At 43.9% G+C, this 19,567-nt stretch overlaps 1 protein-coding gene across 3 annotated transcripts in view; it reads right to left on the reverse strand.

Moving 5' to 3' along the window:
- Nucleotides 1–19,567, reverse strand: part of dop1b (DOP1 leucine zipper like protein B) — a 176,303-nt gene that overhangs the window by 138,354 nt on the left and 18,382 nt on the right. Inside the window, exon 1 of one of the 3 annotated variants that reach the window (XM_072513342.1) lies at nt 4,387–4,405. The exons of the other annotated variants lie outside the window; for them this stretch is intronic. The gene's annotated coding sequence lies outside the window, so the exon portion shown is untranslated. Of the gene's footprint in view, nt 1–4,386; nt 4,406–19,567 lie in introns of those variants that run through there. 3 annotated transcript variants of the gene reach the window in all.

Here is a 19,567-nt window from a genome sequence, read left to right on the forward strand (position 1 = left end):
CACCCCACGCCGCCAGAAACCCACGGCGGGGTGCACCGTCGGTGGGTCAGGAAGATCCCGCCAATGGCTCAGGTAAATCCCAGGTTGAAACCAAAGAGAAGTCATGTCACCCACCACTTTGGTGTAAAATAAACTGGATTTGAACTAACTGGCAGAGACTGCTACATTACCAGTACGGGCAACAGCCTCAAGCCCCGTCTCCCTCAACAAAGTTGAGCCCAGCTTGTGGCTTGAAAACCTGCTGGAAGAGTTCATTAGGAGGATTCCAACTCAACACTGCTCTCTTCAAGAAGGTAACAAAAGAGACTCAACCAGCCATGACTGCAGAGCAACTGCTCCATGGGAAGCCAAAGTACTAGAAGCCATTGCGGAAAGTGACTCTTCTAGCTGTGATGAAGTTTTCAGACAATCAGTAAACAATGTTTTTGACTTTTAACTATTTTACTTGGCCAAATTTTAACATTGGATATTCTGTAAAGTTTTATTTCTTTTCGGGAAGCAGTGCATGCATTTTTTGCATTAATGGTCATATTCTATGAATAAATTCTGTATCTTTATCAGAGTTAGTTTTAGTAATAAAACTTTAGGTTTTTTTAAAAATGTTTTTATTCTCCATTTTCACATTTTCCTTCAAAATTTACACCCCACCCACAAACAGTAAACGGTAACAAATACAAAATCAATCCCCTTAACAATACCAACGATCCCATCCTCCCACCCCCCCAAACAACAGCCCACCTGTCAATATATGCATCCAATAAAACATACCCTCCCACGGTGGAAACAAAAAAACAAAGGAGAAAAAGAAAAAGGAGTCCGGGACCGCGCGTGGTCACCATTGACCTATAGAGTCCACTCCCCCTCCCCACACTCAACACCCTCCAACCTCTGAAAGAGTACCGTACATGATACCCAAGAGTTGTAACCCCCCCCCCCCCCAGTCTCCAACTCCTACCGTCCACTGCCTCTTGTAAAACCCCTCCCCCCCCCCAACCTCGGTTCCTTCCTCCCAACTTTCCACCCCGGCTAGACCACTCACCTTGTTCTGCCAGGCTCCGATGGCCGCAGCCCCTCCCACCTCACTCCCGTTCACTGGCCGGCTTAAACCGGCCAGCGTGGAGGCCCCCGTCTGGGTCCCTTTCCCCCTTGCCCAGCCCTAGGAAAGCCCAGAAATCCCCTTTTAGCACACAAACCCCACTTATCCACCTACACCCCAAAGAGCCCTCATTTCGAGAAAGTCCCATCACTTCCCTTGTCCAAATATATACAACATTGGCTCCTTTAGCCCATACACCCGCACGCAGTGAAACAAAAAAGAAAATAAAGTCATGAGGTTACACGGCACATGGCCATTTCTCAATTTCTCAGTTCTGCCACAGTCCTTCTGCCTTCGCAAACTCCTCCGCTGCTTCCGCCGTTCCAAAATAAAAGTCCCTGAGCTTGTAAGTCACCCTCAGCTTCGCTGGATATAAAATGCCGCACTGCACCTTGCTAATGTACAGTGCCCTCTTCACCCGGTTGAAGGCAGCCCGCCTCCTCGCCAGCTCCACCGTAAAGTCCTGGTATACACATATACCAGCTCCAGCCCACTGCACCACCCGCTTCTGCTTGGCCCAGCTCGGGACCTTCTCCTTCACACTGTACCTACGGAAGCACAGAGTCACTACCCTTGGCGGCTCACTCGCCTTTGGTACAGGCCTCCACGACCAATGAGCCCAATCCAGTTCATATCGGGAGGGATCCTCCCCCTCCCCCAATAGTTTTGCCAGCATCGCGGCAAAATACTCAGTCAGCCTCGGTCCTTCAACTCCTTCGGGCAGCCCCACAATCCTCAAATTCTGTCGCCTGGATCGGTTTTCCAGGTCTTCCATTTTTCCTCGCAGATCCTTGTTAATGTCCATCACCTTCCGCATCTCCTTCCCCATCGAGGCAAGTGGATCACCGTGCTGCAATAACGTCTCCTCCACTTCCTTCAGCGCCTCCCCTTGCTCTCGCACCTCCGCCACTGCGCTCGCCACCGCCTTCGTCACCGGGGAAATCGCCTCCCCCACCAGCACACCCAAAACCTCTCTCATCTCCTTCCTCATTGTCTCCATGTATTTTGTAAACTGCCTTTCGAATTCCGCAGCCATCACCTTGGTTATTTCTTCAGCCGTAAGCAATGCGGCTCCCTGGTGCTCCAGGCTCCATTTTCCTTGGTGACCCCGCAGTGACTTTTCCACTCCCCGACAGACCTTCAGCTGTTTTCCTTACGGACGTTCTTTTGCTCACCCTCGACATTTTTCTTCACTGTGCCTTCACTTTGCCACCTCTGTGCCTTCTCCCTGCTTTTGTTGCCTCCGTGGACCCTGGGACCAGGTTTAAAGCCCCGAAAATGCCGTTCCCGAACGGGAGCCCTCTATTGTGCAGCTGCCTCCCGCCGCCGTCGCCGGAAGTCCAAAACTTTAGTTGTTAACCCAAGAAATATGCCTGGCTTAATTCTTACACCGAGCTATGCACAGTTAAGTACATACTCAATTGGCAATATCAAATCGGGGCTTTTCACAGTAACTTCATTGCAGTGTTAATGTAAGCCTACTTGTGACAGTAAAGATCATTAAAAAATACAATCTCAGTTATAACCAACCTAGGAGTTGGACAAAGAAAAACCAGCTCACTCCTCTGAACCTGTTCGGAACAACTACTTGAGGAACTCGAGAAACTTAATCACTTGGGAAGCAGTACTGAACAAATTGTTGTGTCTACAAGCTGACAAGTCCCCTGGTCCAGATGGACTTCACCTCAAAGTCTTCAAAGAAGTCGCTAATGAGATAGTTGATGCATCAATTTTCCATAATTTGTTAGATTCAGGGAAGGGAGGCAGAAGGAAGCAGGAAACTACAGGCTGGTTAGCCTAACATCTGTCATAGGGAAAATTTTGGAAACCATTATTAAAGATGTTACAGTAGGGTACTTTGAAAAATTCAAGGTGATTAGGCAGCATTTTGAGAAAGAGAAATCACGTTTAATCAATTTACATGAATTCTTTGAAGGAGTCACATGTGCTGTGGATAAAGAGCATTTGATAAGGAGCCACATCAAAAGTTGTGTAAAATAAAAGTTCATAGTGTGGGGGTAACATATTGACATGGATTGAAGATTAGCTAGCTAACAGGAAATAATTAGCATAAATAGGTCTTTTTCTGGTTGGCAGGATGTGATGAGTGGTGTGCCACAGGGATCAATAATAATAATTTTTATTAGTGTCACAAGTAGGCTTACATTAACACTACAATTAAGTTACTGTTAAAATCCCCTAGTCGCCACACCGAGGCACCTGTTTGGATACATAGAGGGAGATTTCAGAATGTCCAATTTACCTAACAAGCACGTCTTTCAGGACTTGTGGGAGGAAACTGGAGCACCTGGAGGAAACCCACGCAGACACAGGGAGAACATGCAGACTCCGCATAGTCAGTGACTCAAGCACGGGAATCGAACCTGGGTCCCTGGCGCTGTGAAGCAACAGTGCTAACCACTGTGCCATACAGTGCAGGGACCTCAACATTTTACAATTTATATAAATGACTTGGATGAAGGGACTGATGGTATTGTTGGTAAATTTGATTACACAAAGATAGGTAGGAAATTATGAAGAGGATGTAAAGAGCTACAAAGGGGCATAGATAGGTTAAGTGAGTGGGCAAAAATCAGGCAAATGTGGGTAAACATGAAATTACCCATTCTGGCAGGAAGAACAGCAAAGAAACTCATGAACTAAACAGAAAGAGTAAAGGTTGGAGCGGTTAGAGTTGTATCCACTAGGGGTTAGAAGAGCAAGAGGTAATTTGATCAAAACCTTTTAAGATCCTATGGGGTATTGACAGGGTCGATGTGGAGCAGATGTTTCCTCTTTTTGGAGAATCTAGAACTAGGGATCACTGTTTAAAAATAAGGATTTAAGACAAAGATGAGGATTTTGTTTTCCTCTCAAGAGGGTTGAGTCTCTGGAACTTTCTTCCTCAAAAGGCAGGGAAGCAGAGTCTTGGAACATATTTAAGGTTCAACTAGATAGTTTCTTATAAACAGGGGGGGGGGGGAAATGAAAAGTCGGGAAGGCAGGAATGTGTGGTTGAAGTTAAAAATCAGATCAGCCATGATTTTATTGACTATTGTACTGGCGGAACAGGCTCGAGTGGCCTTCTGCTGATCCTGATTTGTATGTTCAAAAGGTTTGGTCAACTTGCTGCTATATCACCTCATTAATTTGAAAAGCACAGCATTTAAGTTACAGAGAAAGAAAAAGGTCAATTGACTGGGAAACACTAACTGGAGTCCTAAAAGGTAGAGAACAGCAAATGGAAACACAATCAAGAGGACAAGGGTAATATTCATTTTTAATCTTACCTGCTAAAACAGGTGCTGTTCAAAACTGGGGGACGCACTGGAAATAATGCACAAAATTGCGATTGTGTGCTTATGGTGCCTGAACATCTAACTTTTTATTTTATATAGCATCCAACCCAACTAGTTTACTTCCACACCCTGTTACTCAACCCAACTGGTTTATTTCCACACCCTGTTACTCAACAGAAATTAAGCCATTTAACAATGTATGTTTAGAAATAATCAACACATCATCTCGTGATAATGTTCCAGGATGATCGAGGCTTACTTTTGACTGTACCACCTCAATGAAGTATCTTAGGATACTTTTCTACACAAAGACCATTATTTGGCCCAGATCTACCGAGAATTAGTGGAGAGGCTGTGCTTGGCACTGACTGTGATTCACACTGCCCTCTGACTATTTTACACTGCAGCCTTCATACCTTCCAATCTTGGCTCCAGTGACGAGCAGTCAGAAGGCCAAAGTAACATCCAGTGAAGCCACATCATTTTCTCATCAACAACCGTAGACACATGCTCTCAAAGTTTGACCTACAGTTTTTAAACTAACACCCCTCGTGCCGCCCGCCCGCCAACACACACACTCCACAATGCTCAACCCTCTCCCACACCTCCTGATGATGGTTACCCTCTCTCTTCCACTCTGGCTCATGCTCCCCCCTCACCTCAGAATGCTCATTTCCATCCCCGACAAGTTTGACCTTCCCAACATGGCCTGTCAGAAGCCAGGGATCCCAGATGATGAGTCGGGAAAGGTGCAAAAGGCCCATGCATTCATAGATATGGCCACCCAATCCCATTGTTCCAGCAAATCATGCAGCAATCCAGGCAGGGTAAAACTGTCAATCGAAGTTTAAATTTCCCATGCAAGGACCACACGTCGGGAATTCCTCAGAGTCCTGAAGCGCATCAGTGACTTCCGTCGAGTAATTCGGCACTTCCCACATTGGACAGTTACAAGTCACTGTTGTTGAGTTACAATCCATGCAAGTTAGTTCATTACGGACAGGACAGTAGCTGAGGCGCCAGAATGTGGGACTAGGGGATTTTCACGGTAACTTCATCGCAGTGTTAATATAAGCCTACATGTGACAATAAAGATTATTATTTTCAAAAGGAAGAAAACAGCCACATGCCACATTCACACTTCTGATCACTATGTAGTGCCAGTGCCAGCTGCTGGGACATTCACTCACACGGGCATGAAGCAGAGGGCTCTGCTGTGATTATCCCTAGAACCAAATAATTTTAATGGTCTCAACCTGGGCTCACATGAATAATGGCCAATTGTTGGGTTACAGTGAAATCTTATCCCAGCACGAGCCACAACATGAGCGACAAATAAAGCAATACTCAAAAAGCAGACAGAAAAACTGCGGATAGAGTACAATGTATTAAATCATACAAATATGTTTTCTTCAATGGAAAAACGGACATGCAACCACTTGCAGAAAATAATCTGGCAAGACCACATGGCCTGTGTCACATGTCAAACGTGTTTCAGCTCAAGCACAAAGATTAGCAATCTTGGTCTGGCATCAATAGTCCCAAATTCATAATCTGCCCTGTTCCCCTATTCTCCAAATATGAAATTCATCCAGCAAAACCTGGGGTTAGATTCTGTAATCAGTGATGAAGCAATTGCATTTACCGCTGACCTTGAATAAGGCTACCCACGAAGATCTAACGATTGCTGTGGTTTCGTTCCCCACTTGCTCGATGGCAGCTCTCATCTGACACCAAGTCAAGGAGATCTCCAGGAGCCCAGCAGCAGTGATGGCACAAGAGTGAAGTCAGTCACGGATATACAGCATATCGGGAAAAGATTGTCAATTTGTATCTAGAAAACTTATTAAAAAGTATTTCAGAGATTTTTTAAAAACATTGTTAAGCATGGGATATCTTACTAAAAACAATAGTGGGAAGTAGAATCCACAAGAGTTTTTAAGGATGATCTGAGGGATGGAAATATGTGGATAGGCAAAAAGAGCTGGCACTGGATGAAAGACCAAACAGCTTGCTCCAGAACTAAAAATTTCACAAATCATAAGGGGGCGATTCTCCAATATGGAGCCCAAGAGTTTGCGCCGTCGTGAATGCCGACGCGGGTTTTTTTTTTGGGGGGGGGGGGGAAAGAGAAAGAGGCTGGCCCGTCAATCGATGGGCCCTGATCGTGGGCCTGACACAGCCATGCGCTCGGTCTCTCTTGGATCCGGCCCATGCCAACCCAAGTGCAGCATAATGACCAGACAGACAAGTTCAAGACGAATAGCTACCAGACGGATGAGCCCAGCAGAAACAGAGCCACTTCTTCCACCCAGCCACGCAAGATCCGGACAAAGGCCTTGTCCATCTGCATAGAGCCGGTTGCCCTGAGGTTAAGTATAGGTTATTGTAGTTGTTAGGTGTAGTTTAACTTGTAGTGTTTTGTGTTGCATGTCGAAGTAACCCTTTGTGTAAATAAACCATCTTTGAACTTGAACTGACTAACTGGTTGTGTGGTCCTTTGATCGATATCCGGTAAAGCCTTGTGGTGGTATCATTTGATACCTGGCGACTCTAAAGAGCATTATTATTAGTTGGCAACATTAATTGGCGACTCCGGTGCCGATTGGCAACATTATTGCTGACTCTGGTGCCGATTGGCAACAGTACTCTAAATTTATAATTTAAAAAAGATAAGCATCTCATAACAAGCACGCTGAACATAAATGGAGAAAATTAACTTTCCCTTTAAAGCAACCACGTAGTCAGATCACATCGCGTCCACTCAGAACAACTGCTTACTATGAGGTAATCTTTTTAAACAATCACTTGATACAGATGGGTTGCAACAGAAGATCGTGCCAAGCCTACAGCATACAAAATGTGTCAAAGGTCAGCTGAGGGACACATGAGTCTACCAGCACAGCGTATTTCTCTAAAACTTGACAAGCCACACATCAATGAAGGCCAGTAATTTCTCCCCAACCAACAGCACTAATAAAGAGGCTGGCTGCATCGAGAAACAACGAGTACAAATATGCACGGTTAGGTAAATGATTGGAGAGCTGGCTCACACACCCCTGCTCCTATTTCTTACATTTACGATTAATGTCTTATAGTAATGACATCAGTGCTGTCCACGCCTCTCCAACTCACTGGTTCTTGACATTACATCACAAGAAAGAAAATTGCAACAGCAGTTTCTTGTCAGTGGCAGGAGAACTTCACATTGCGTTCCAGCAGACTTTAGAAGTAAACAATGGGCTTTAGAGAAAGCTAACAAGGATAAGCAGTATGTCCAAGGTTAGAGATCCCGCTGAACAAGTTGATTAAAACTATCTTTCACACAGGCACATATCATTTTGCTCCAAACAAAAGTAAAGCTCAAACACAATGCAGAAACACCATCCGCTGCTGTCACTTCAGTTTGTCTCAGGTAGAAATAGAAACCCTTATATTTACACTGGCAACTAACCTGTAGAAACTGGTAAAAAGAAAAGTGTGACATTTTCTCAGCCGAAGCTAAAGGGTGTAAACTCCCAAGGTACTAATATAAAAATAAAATGTTGCTGAAAATCTGAAATTAAAATGAGAAAATTATAGAAATACTCGGCTTACAGTCTCATGGCAACAAATGTGGGTAGAGCTAACGTTTCAAAAAGGCCTTTCGTTAGAGGTTCTGAATGGACTTTGAATGTTGATCCCGTTTCTCGCTCCACAGATGCTGCCAGACCTGCTGAGTATTTCAGCATTTTCTGTCTTTATCCCGAACTGTTACTATGACCTTGCCAGCTTTTAGTTGTAGTGGAATTGCAGAAGCCAATGTCTTGGTCCCACAACTAAAAAGGTGTGTATCTGGACCTAATATAGATGAACCCACCCACCCCCTTTCAGAGCAGAGGGGCAAGAGGATCGAAACGTGGGAATATTCAGAGTGGGGTTGGGGGAAAAGGTTAAAACATGAAAATAAGGATAGTTCGAGGAAAATCACATGCACATTTATCTTTTTTTTAAACCGTGAAATCTCGATGCGTCAAACTCGGATCACACTAAATCCCACTTGTGGCAAAGTTATCAACCATTGCTCAAAAACAGCTTCTGGCAGCCAATTACAGTAAAAACTTAATAATTTTATTATCGGTTCATAGAATGTGGGCATCATTGGCTGGGCTAGCATTTATTATCCATCCCTAACTGCCCTGAAGGGTGGTGCTAAACCACCTTCCTGAAAAGCTACAGTCCATATGGTGTAGGCACACCTACTGTGCTGTTGGAAGAATTCTCGAGCATGACCCAGCAACTGTGGTGGAACAATGATATGTCTCCAAGTCAGATCATGTGACTTAGAGAACTTGCAGGCATTGATGCTTCTTGTGCTCTTGTTCTTCCAGGCAGTAGAGGTCATGGGTTTGGAACGTGCCTTGCTGAGTTACTGCAGTATACCTTGCAGATGGTACACACTGCTGCCAACCCCACGTTAGTGGTGGCAGTGGAGAAATGTTGAAGCTGGTAGATGGGGTGCCAATCAAGCAGACAACTTTCTCTCCTGGAGGATGTTGAGCTTAGAGTATTGTTGGAGATGCAACTCAGCCAGGAAAATGGGGAGCATTTTACCACATTCTTGATGTCTGCCTTGAAAATCATGGACAGGCTTTGGAGATCCGGTGGAGAGTTACTTGCTGCAGACCCTGACCTGCTGTTTTAGCAGACTGTCTAGTTCAGTTTCTAGTCAATGATAACCTCCTGGATGTTGATGGTATGATTCAGCTTCAGCAACAGAAGCGCTGAACATCATTGGGAACTGATCAGGTCCTCTCTTATTCTGGCTGGACATTGCCTGACACGAGGTATGAACGCACCTTGCCAATTAACAGCACAAGCCTGTACATTGTCTAGATCTTGTGCAAAAAGTGGACAGGAACCACTTCATTATCCAAAAATAATGATTAGAACGGAACATTGCAATCATCAGCAAATATTCCCACAGCTATTATATGACAGAGGAAAGGTCATTGAATAAGCAGTTGAAGATGATTGGGCCAAGGACACTTCCCTGAGGAAGATGCATTTGATAAGGTTCCCCATGGTAGGCTGATGGAGAAAGTGAAGTCTCATGGGGTCCAGGTTGTACTAGCAAGATGGATAAAGAACTGGCTGGGCAACAGGAGACAGAGAGTAATAGTGGAAGTGAGTTTCTCAAATGGAGAACTGTGACCAGTAGTGTTCCACAGGGATCCGTGCTGGGACCACTGTTGTTTGTGATATACATAAATGATCTGGAGGAAGGTATAGGTGGTCTGATTAGCAAGTTTGCAGATGACACTAAGATTGGTGGAGTAGCAGATAGTGAAACAGTCAGAGAAACAGCAGAATATAGATAGATTGGAGAGTTGGGCAGAGAAATGGCAGATGGAGTTCAATCCAGGCAAATGCGAGCTGATGCATTTTGGAAGATCCAATTCAAGAGCGAACTATACGGTAAACAAAGAACAAAGAACAAAGAAATGTACAGCACAGGAACAGGCCCTTCGGCCCTCCAAGCCCGTGCCGACCATACTGCCCGACTAAACTACAATCTTCTACACTTCCTGGGTCCGTATCCTTCTATTCCCATCCTATTCATATATTTGTCAAGATGCCCCTTAAATGTCCCTATCGTCCCTGCCTCCACTACCTCCTCCGGTAGTGAGTTCCAGGCACCCACTACCCTCTGCGTAAAAAACTTGCCTCGTACATCTACTCTAAACTTTGCCCCTCTCACCTTAAACCTATGCCCCCTAGTAATTGACCCCTCTACCCTGGGGAAAAGCCTCTGACTATCCACTCTGTCTATGCCCCTCATAATTTTGTATACCTCTATCAGGTCGCCCCTCAACCTCCTTCGTTCCAGTGAGAACAAACCGAGTTTATTCAATCGCTCCTCATAGCTTATGGAAATAGCTCATAGTAAATGGAAAAGCCCTGGGGAAAATTGATGTACAGAGAGATCTGGGTGTTCAGGTCCATTGTACCCTGAAGGTGGCTGCGCAGGTCGATAGCGTGGTCAAGAAGGCATACGGCAAGCTTCCCTTCATCGGCAGGGGTATGGAGTACAAGAATTGGCAGGTCATGTTACAGTTGGAAAAGGCTTTGGTTCGGCCACATTTGGAATACTGCGTACCTACAGTTCTGGTCGCCACATCCATTACCAAAAGGATATGGATGCTTTGGAGAAGGTGCAGAGGAGGTTCACCAGGATGTTGCCTGGCATGGAGGGCGCTAGCTATGAAGAGAGGTTGAGAAGATTAGGATTATTTTCATTAGAAAGAGGGATTGAGGGGGGACCTCATTGAGGTCTACAAAATCATGAGAGATTTAGACAGGGTGGAAGAAGCTTTTTCCCCCAGTGTGGGGGACTCAATTACTCGGGGTCACGAGTTCAAGGTAAGAGGGGAAAAGTTTAAGGGAGATATGCATGGAATGTTCTTTACACAGAGGGTGGTGGGTGCCTGGAATGCATTGCCGGTGGAAGTGGTAGAGGCGGGCACGATAGTGTCATTTAAGATGTATCTAGACAGATACATGAATGGGCAGGGAGCAGAGGGGTACAGATCCTTAGAAAATAGGTGACAGTTTTAGATAGAGGATCTGGATCGGCGCAGGCTTGGAGGGCCGAAGGGCCTGTTCCTGTGCTGTAATTTTTCTTTGTTCCTGCAGTGATGCTCTGGAGCGGAGATGATTTGACCTCCAACCCACAACCATTTTCCTTTGTGAGGTATGACTTCAAACCCCCACACCCCCTTTCCCATTGACTCTATTTGCAAGGGCTCATTGACGCCCAACATGGTTGCCGTGATGCCAAGGGAAAACTCATATCTCACCTCTGGAATTTGGCTCTTTTGTCTATGTTTGAACCAAGGCTGTAATGAGGTCAGGAATCAGGTTGCAGAACCCAAAGTGAGCATCAAATTGATGATCAAATGGCACTCAACAGCACTTCCAAATTAAATATTCCATCATCGCTGATGATTCAGAGTAGATTGATGACGCAATAATTGACCAGATCAGATTTGCTCTCCTTTCAGTGAGCACTTTTCCCACATTTCAGGTAGGTGCGACAGGATTGTAGATGTACTGGAGCAACTCGCTGAAGCACCAGTCTTCATTGCTGAAGCACTAGTCAGAGTGGTCAGCCTTTACTTGATATCACCTGGAGTGAATCAAATTGGTTGAAGACTGGTTCTGGGGGCCTCAGAAGGCAGACATGGATCATCCACTTGGCACCATCTTGGAGGGTGGAAGCTTCATCTCCTTCCATGCCTTTTTTGATTGTCTGCCACAATTCACAAGGGTGTTCAATGTGGAGGTGTGCTAATTCTTTAGTTGAGGGAGGGCAGTACGTGATAATCAATAGCAGGTTTCCTTGTCCATATTTGACCTTATATTGAGGATGTCCAAGGCCACTCCTTGGCAACAATGCTACCACCTCCAGACAGTCTGGCCTGCCAGTGGGGCAGGACATACCCAGGGATGGTGATAAAGAGTGAGGAAAATTTGATTTGAATACATCAGGATGTTGCTTGATTAGTCTTTGGAACAGTTCACCAAATGTACAAGAAGTTAGTGAGGGAGATTTTACAGGGTTGACCGGGCTAAGTGTGCCTTTGTTCCACCCGATGCCATGGTTGATTGAGTGTTCCATCCGGTTTTATTCCGGCCATTTCACAGAACAGTTAGATTTAACACCAGTGTGTGCATCTGGAGTCACATGTAGGTCAGACCCATTAAGGCCAGCAGATTTTCTTTCCCTAAAGGGCATTTGTGAACAAAATGGGTTTTCAGAGTAATACGAAGGTTTAATAGCCATCAAGATATGCTGTTTTAGTATAGGCTTATTGCGTACCCCAGCTGCTACGGTGGGATTTCAACTAGTGTCTCCTCCGGGGAATTAGTTCAGGCCTCAGGATTACTAATCAAGTCACTTTACCACCAAATCAGTCATCCTAGAATGCGTTTTAAAAAGATCATGCAAATCTTACATTCCCACTGAAAACAAATCGACAGCGATTAGAAAGTAAGCGAAGAAAAATACAAAAGCAATATATACAAAATAACAGGGAAAGGGTACTTTAGGAATACCGCATGCCAAAATTAGACTGGGAAACAGTGCATCCAAGCTCAATTGATCCAGCCCAGCAAGTTGCTGCTGGCTCTTCTGACCCCATTCCTAGGAACCTGCCGGTTCTGGGGGACTGGAAAATGGTTGACATCCAACAAGCACAGATTTGTGAAAAGGTCAATTATACTTGATAAAACAATGAAGAGAATTGTGAAAATGCTTCAGAGGACATCAACAGATTAGAACTGATGGCACACGAGTTGTGAGATTGAGCAAAAAAAAGGGAGGTCAAGCAAAAATGGCACTTTATAATCCTATGGGAGATTCGAGCCATTGAACTTTGTACAACAAATGAACTGTCAAGAGCACAGGCATCTCCCAATTAATTTGTTTTTTTGAAAAATACAAACATATTCTCCTATTGTTTCTTCCTTTTCACCCTCTGAGTTGGCACAAAGCAAAGAATTTGTTTGAAAAACAACTTAAATTACCCAGTCTCCCTGATCCCACAACCCCATCTGACATTTAATGACTTCAAAACCCTGTCACCAGGCTATGCCCCTTTACGTTTGAAAATATGATTTTGCAACTTTCCACTGACTCGAAATTTTGTAATTTGAAATGCAACAGAGAAAACTGCTTGAAAATGCAAGGCCACATTCATTGAAACTCATTACTGTGTAAGGAAAAGACATTAAAAATGTAAAGTACTGGATATTGAAACAGGCAGACACAGCCAAAAGCTCTTGGAGATATACAATGGGGAAAGCATTTCAAGGCAAGATTGCCAGCCACTAGAGCGAGACTGCAAGCATCACAGGCGGTATGAAGGAAGTCTTCAGCAGAGGAAACATGCTTTCTCTCACGCTCGCCACTGGAATAAGAGTGTCACCCAGTTTGAGAAACCAACTCTACCAGCAAACTAAAATCTCAAATAATTGCAACATCTCCTACATCTGATCGCATCCAAGAAACCAGCTAATCCAAATCGGCTGCAGTGTTTAAAACCAACACCTCAGAGTATTCAAATGTATGTTTCCAAGATAATAAATGATAATAATAATAATAGCTTGTCACAAGTAGGCTTCAATGAAGTTACTGTGAAAAGCCCCTTGTCGCCACATTCTGGCGCCTATTCGGGGAGGCCGGTAAGAAAATTGAACCCGCACTGCTGGCCTTGTTCTGCATTACAAGCCAGCTGTTTAGCCCACTGTGCTAAACCAGCCCCTTTAATAATAATAACCTTTCATTATCAGAAGTATGAAGTTACTGTGATAAGCTAAACCAGCTCTAATATAGCATATATAGATATAGCACCAGGGGCGTATGGGATCAAAGGCTATGAAGAGAAGGCGGGATTAGGGTATTGAGTTGGATGAGGCTCAAAGGGTCAAATCGCTTCTCCTCCTCCTATTTTCTATGTTTCTAAGACACTTTACCATATTTATTTCACTTTAAAATTGGACTCAAACGTCCCTTATTTCTGGCGCGTGGATGTCCAACAAGGGCTAAATGTTACTACATTATTTTTCTCGTTAATTGGTTGATAAATTTGCTTTTTGACTCAAGAAACCCATATTTGATTGGCTCCTTATTGCTCACAGCTTAAACAGCTCAATACATTCCGATTTGGAAAGGCATATCCTCGTGAAAAAGAAACAGTGATAACTTTGTTGATTGGAGTGGGGCCAGCCCACTCCTCCTCACCTGGTCGCAACAGCCCACAGAGTGGTTTGTGCGCTTTGTAGTTTCGATTTGTATGCTGTTGGTCTTTGCAGGGATCAAGCCATTCAATGCCATTTTTAGCAAAACAGTATTCCAGCTAGAAAAATCAATTTACATGGTAATTTTAGATAAATTAAGTGTATTTTCAGCATTCATTCTTGGGCCCTGAAGAGATAAATGGGTTTGGTAACAAAACAAAGCTCCAGTCTGACATGATGAAATGCATCCACACACTGTTTCAACAGAATAATTTCTAAATTGAAGTAGCTCGTGCAAAGAGTTTGAAATGGCCATTATGCAGCAAAGGGTTGTGCAACCGTCTGTTTAACAGTGATACGACGTGATATGAGCATCACTAAAAAAAATGTTGAAAATGTTTTATTAAAGTTTTTTATTTGGTACAAAATAAACAAATGTGTAGGCTGGATACAATTTTACAAAACTTTAGACATAACCCTCAAAATCCAACACCCAAAATCCAACCCCGCCCCCACAACCCCTTTCCTTTTTTGCTATTCTGAGATATTTTTATTGGAATTGGATTGGATTTGTTTATTGTCACGTGTACCGAGGTACAGTGAAAAGTATTTGTCTGCGTGCAGCTCAAACATATCATTCAATACATGAAAATAAAATAAAATAAAATAAAAGGAAAATACGCAATAGGGCAACACAAGGTACACAATGTAAGAACATAGACACAGGCACCGGTGAAACATACTAAAGTGTAATATTAATCAGGTCAGTCCATAAGAGGGTCGTTTAGGAGTCTGGTAACAGCGGGGAAGAAGCTGTTTTTGAATCTGATCGTGTGTGTTCTTTTGTATCTCCTGCCCGGTGGAAAAGTAAGCCGGGTGGGAGGGGTCTTTGATTATGCTGCCCGCTTTCCCCAGGCAGCGGGAGGTGTAGATGGAGTCAATGGATGGGAGGCGGTTTGTGTGATGGACTAGGTGGTGTTCACGACTCTCTGAAGTTTCTTGCGGTCCTGGGCTGAGCAGTTGCCATACCAGGCTGTGATGCAGCCTCATAGGATGCTTTCTATGGTGCATCTGTAAAAGTTGGTAAGAGTCAATGCGGACATGCCAAATTTCCTTAGTTTCCAGAGAAATATAGGCGCTGTTGTGCTTTCTTGGTCGTAGCGTCGACGTGGGTGGACCAGGACAGATTTTTGATGATGTGCACACCTAGGAATTTGAAGTGGTCAACCATCTCCACCTTGGCACCATTGATGCAGACAGGGGTGTGTGCAATACTCTGCTTCCTGAAGTCAATGACCAACTCTTAAGGTTTGTTGGCATTGAGGGAGAGATTGTTGTTGTTACACCACTCCAGTAGGTTCTCTACTTCCTTCCTGTATTCTGACTCGCGTTGTTCAATACATTGTTCACAAAAGGTGATTATATGTATAGTTTTCTCACTCCCTTCTTCCTCCTTTTCCCCTTCCCCTTGTTTTAAGTGTTTCTCTGGGGTCTTGGTCTATTTTGTCTTATTTCCTTGTACCCACCCTGGCCGGCCCCCATTTTTTCCTTGGGCCTTGTCTTGTGGCCTTGTTCTTGACCCCCCTCCACCTTGTCTATTCCGGCTGTTCCCAACCCCTCTCCTCCCTCTGCCTCCCCCCTCTGAACCTCACTAAAATAGCATACATTTGTTCAATTAATAAATCAAAGTGGATCTGCAGAGGTTTACTCATATTGATGGCAAGTATTTCCACTACTATTTTGATTTTGTCACTTTTCTTCTTTAAACATCACAACAATTTGAGAAACATGGTGTTCCTCAGTTACTATTCCACGTATAAAGACACACCAACTCAAAAAAATCATGCCTTTCTTTTGCACTTTAAAAAGAAAACTGCAACACTATCACTTCATTTTTAGCCTCTTACTCTTGAATCTCTGTATTCAAACTTTTCCTGGTTTTGAAGGTCATGGCTACTTTCTATAATATACTCCATTTTCACCAAAACACTTCTATTCTCAGAAGCCAGTCTGTGCTCAGGAGGCTGATCACAGTGTAGCATAAAGAGGCACAAAAATAAATCTGGGCATTTCTTAACCATGCAAGGACAAAAAAAAAACCAGGTTCCCAACTCCGAATGGCTATCCAATGAACCTTGCTTGAAATGGGGATAATGGCTCAGCTGTGATATCCTCAATGTTAAATACCCTGCTAACATTTGCTGCATGAATAACTACCACTTGATTGAGGTATGAAAGAACTGCTAGCATCCATGGAACCCTATCTCAGCAAGAGTTTGGACTGCAGAAGGGGAGGGGAAAGTTGCAAGGAAAAAAAGAGAATCCTTGCCATGCACAAGAATCTGCAGTGGGACAGAATTAGTGCAAACAGGTCAGAGGAAAGAAAAATACTCACCACAGTCATTATCCAGTGACATACGCTTTCACAGAGCATGTAGACAGTTATCAGTTGCGATTTCACCTCTTCCCACAGTCAATCATCCGAATGCCATTTACTACCTTGTCTCTCATATGAAACATTGCTCATCGTGAGAACAATAGATAGTCTGTGCACAATGCCCCAGAATGAGTCATTCTCGAGCTTTAAATCTCTTGAGATAGATAACTAAACTGGGAAACAGAAGCTTCCCAGTTTCTAGCAAGTTTTAAGATTTTAAAGAAAAAAAACTTCTGGACTGGGTAGAAACCAGATTTTAAAAAGGACAAGTCATCTGAGATCAGATGATGACCCCAGTGGCAAGTGCAGCTTAGACTGAAGTTGACAGATGCTGGATCCAGAATCTGGGAATAGACAAATACACAGTTCTGCAGCTACCGTGACGCCCATGTTGAGATTCTTGTGCCACTGTCATGTGAGAGTACCTTTAAGAAATGGGTGTTTAAAAAATGGGTGTTTATCAGTGATGTCAGAGTGTGGGTGGAGCTGGGCTGTCTGTCAGCTTTTTACTTTTGTTTTAGGCTGTTTGCTGCAGGGTGTGTTTTAGTTTTGTTTTCAGTGTTGGAGCTGAAGCCAGACAAAGCAGGTGTACTGTTGATCTCTCTGCCATGAAAAGACAATCCCTTGATCATTTGGTGAATTCGGAATTATAAATGTTTTCAATAGTGAATGTAAACCATATGTGCTTCTGTTAAAAGGTGTTTCTTTTGTCTTCTGGATGTTGTTTAGCAAGTTATTAAGGATTACTTAGTGTTGTATTCTTTGGGGGTTGTATTTGAATTCATGGTTGCTAAGATGTTCACTGTATGTTTTAAAAAGGTTAACTTGAGTTCATAGAATAAACATTGTTTTGCTTTAAAAAATACTTTTCCATTTCTGCTGTACCACACCTGTAGAGTGGGCCGTTTGCTCTCCATACCACAATCTATTAAAAATTGTGGGTCAGGTGAACTCCATGATACACTTTGGGGTTCTCTAAACCCTGGCCCATAACACCACTTACTGAGGAAGAGTGGCTAAGATGATTTATGCGTACTTATTTTTATTTTCCGAGATGGGTTGCCGCCTTGGCTAAAAAGAGAAGGCTTTGTAGGAAGGGGCTGGGGGTGGTGAGGGAGGGCACCCACACCGGATTGGATTCAAGTACCCCTGATGGATGTCCATCCAATACTCACTTTTTACAAGTTCATAAGATACAAGAGCAATTTGGCCCATCAAGTCTGCTCCACCATTCGATCATGGCTGATCTGTTCCTCATCCCCATTCTCCTGCCTTCTCTCCATAACCCCTGATCTTCCTATTAATCAGGAAATCCCCTCATTGATCATGAAAATCATATTTGTGCTTGAGGTTCTGTTACCTACAGTGCAGCAAACCAAGAGTTGGATGGTGAAATCAGCCAAACATTGTATGTTTGGCCTGGGACCCAAGCCCAACCATTCAGATTCTGAGGTGACCGAGCCACTGGAAGCGGTGTCCGGATGCAAGTATCCCATTGAGGAACCACACAGAACAACATTCTGGCCTCCATTTTGCAGAATCTCAGAACTACAGAATTGTTACTGTGCAGAAGGAGGCCATCTGGCCCCTTGTGTCTGCACCAGCTCTCCAGATGAGCATTACAACGTCGTGACATTCCCCTGCCTTTTCCCCATACCCCTGCACATTGTTTCGGTTTCTATTCAAATAATCCAATGGCCTCTTGAAAAGCTCTATTGAATGGGGCTCAAAATGCATTTTGACTCAATGCTACCACAAAGTCATAATCTCGGTTGTACATGCTGTAACTGTGTTAAATTCAGCATTCTAACAGTCTCGGCCAGGAAAATATTCTGTCCTGTTCAAAGCACACTTTGCAACAATGTAAACAAAATTTCTCAAAATTCCAATCTATGTGGCATACTACAGAACATAACTTAACATTAAGTGCATTTTAATTTAGTACTGGACTTAAACTGTAACTTTATACTCGAAAATTAAAGCAACATGTACCACTAGCATTAACTTATTAAAAAATTCCACATCAAGAGACCGTGACAGCAAAGTCACTTCAGTTGACAGAAGTAAAGTCGCCATAGTCCCAGATAACCATAGGCTGCTTTCCCCTTTGAAGGGCAAAGCTGACTGCTGACAATTTAACCCAAGGGTCACCACACCTCAGGCGAGGGGCAAGGTTGAGAAGGTGGGCCTTCATGAATAATTTCAGCCAGTACGGGAATTGAACCCGCACTGTTGACCTCACTCTGCGTCAAACCAGCTGTCCAGCCATCAGTTGACAGAATACAGATGTCATCTGCCAAAAGGGTGGGCTGATAGATTTCAGATGGTAAAAGGCATGTTAAATATCTGAATAAAAACAGACAAAAAAGATGCCAGCCAAATTCACTAATCACATCCAGACACTCTTAATTTCTGTTGCATTAACCAGGCACTCTGCAGATTTAAAGTGATCCTTCAGCAGAAGGATACATAATGAACTGTAAGGTGCCACATTCTTGCTATAGATTGGTGAGTTATAGGCTGACAGAAAACCACAAGTCATCACTAGGCTATATGTAAAATGAATGCATCCATCACACAGCAGATGCCACACACCGATGTTCATGCATAACAAGCTGAACAATTCAGTCCTAGGTGTTATGAATTTGCATCAAGGGCAGCACGGTAGCACAGTGGTTAGCACTGCTGCCTCACAGCTCCAGCGTCCCAGGTTCGATTCCGGCTTGGGTCACTGTCTGTGTGGAGTCTGGCACGTTCTCCCCGTGTCTGCGTGGGTTTCCTCCAGGTGCTCCGGCTTCCTCCCACCATTCCCGAAAGACGTGCTTGTTAGGCGAATTGGACATTGAATTCCCCTTCAGTGTACCTGAACAGGTGCCAGAGTGTGGTGACTCGGGGCTTTTCACACTAACATCACGGCAGTGTTAATGTAAGCCTACTTGCGACAATAAAGATTAT

Source organism: Scyliorhinus torazame, chromosome 8 (assembly GCF_047496885.1).
Source record: "Scyliorhinus torazame isolate Kashiwa2021f chromosome 8, sScyTor2.1, whole genome shotgun sequence".
NCBI lineage: Eukaryota > Metazoa > Chordata > Chondrichthyes > Carcharhiniformes > Scyliorhinidae > Scyliorhinus > Scyliorhinus torazame.